The sequence below is a fragment of the Trypanosoma cruzi genome, assembly GCF_000209065.1.
Source record: "Trypanosoma cruzi strain CL Brener chromosome Unknown tcruzi_1047053505095, whole genome shotgun sequence".
Lineage (NCBI taxonomy): Eukaryota > Euglenozoa > Kinetoplastea > Trypanosomatida > Trypanosomatidae > Trypanosoma > Trypanosoma cruzi.
This window is the reverse complement of record NW_912913.1, coordinates 1-1,244: the sequence shown is the minus strand read 5'-3', so window position 1 is coordinate 1,244 and position 1,244 is coordinate 1. Positions and strand designations below refer to the sequence as shown.

The window sequence follows — 1,244 nt, the reverse complement described above, 5'->3', positions numbered from 1 at the left end:
GTCGCTTCTTCCCGCGCCGTGGCGGGCGGTGGGTGGGCTCTCCGAGCGCGCGGGCGCCGCAGCAAAAAAGAAAAATTACTGACGCAGTTTCCGCGCCACATGTGGGGAAGCGAGGCGTCCGGAGGCTTCATGGCAAAATCCGGAAAAGGGCCTGCGGAGCTTCATTTTTAAATTTGTTCTTGCCTTTTTTCCTACCGTTTTTTTTTCTATTTTCATCATCTCCCGCGGCTCTTCCGTGGCTTGCCTGTCGCCGGCGGGCGGGCGGCTGCGCATCGCGTGGCGCGTCGCCGGGTACGACCATACTTGGCCGAGTGCACCACATCCACGCACTCCGAGGAAGGGCGCTAGATGCTTATTTTCCTTCTCGCGAAGACCGCAAGACCCTGGCACTAGGTTGAGGTGGCCGGCATCATCAGGTAGAAAAATCATTATAATTGTTTTTGCTTTCGCGATGCCGCCTGTCGCTTCTTCCACGGGCCGGGGCGGGCGGTGGGTGGGCTCTCCGAGCGCGCGGGCGCCGCAGCAAAAAAGAAAAATTACTGACGCAGTTTCCGCGCCACATGTGGGGAAGCGAGGCGTCCGGAGGCTTCATGGCAAAATCCGGAAAAGGGCCTGCGGAGCTTCATTTTTAAATTTGTTCTTGCCTTTTTTCCTACCGTTTTTTTTTCTATTTTCATCATCTCCCGCGGCTCTTCCGTGGCTTGCCTGTCGCCGGCGGGCGGGCGGCTGCGCATCGCGTGGCGCGTCGCCGGGTACGACCATACTTGGCCGAGTGCACCACATCCCGTCCGATTTGTGAAGTTAAGCGGCCACAGGCCTCGTTAGTACGGCGATCAGTGATGGCGCTGGAACCCGGGGTGCCGTACCCTTCCCACTATTTTTTTTTTTTTCCGCCACCGCGCGCCGCCAGTCGCTTCTTCACCGGGCCGGGGCGGGCGGTGGGTGGGCTCTCCGAGCGCGCGGGCGCCGCAGCAAAAAAGAAAAATTACTGACGCAGTTTCCGCGCCACATGTGGGGAAGCGAGGCGTCCGGAGGCTTCATGGCAAAATCCGGAAAAGGGCCTGCGGAGCTTCATTTTTAAATTTGTTCTTGCCTTTTTTCCTACCGTTTTTTTTTCTATTTTCATCATCTCCCGCGGCTCTTCCGTGGCTTGCCTGTCGCCGGCGGGCGGGCGGCTGCGCATCGCGTGGCGCGTCGCCGGGTACGACCATACTTGGCCGAGTGCACCACATCCACGCACTCCG

General features: G+C 59.1%; 1 non-coding gene across 1 annotated transcript; it reads right to left on the bottom strand.

Annotated features, from left to right (window-relative positions):
* Positions 1-750: 750 nt before the first annotated feature.
* On the bottom strand, positions 751-860 carry Tc00.1047053505095.10. The gene has a single exon (XR_008255271.1). It is a non-coding gene; the product is annotated as a 5S ribosomal RNA (M5) (ribosomal RNA).
* Between the last annotated feature and the right edge of the window lie 384 nt (positions 861-1,244).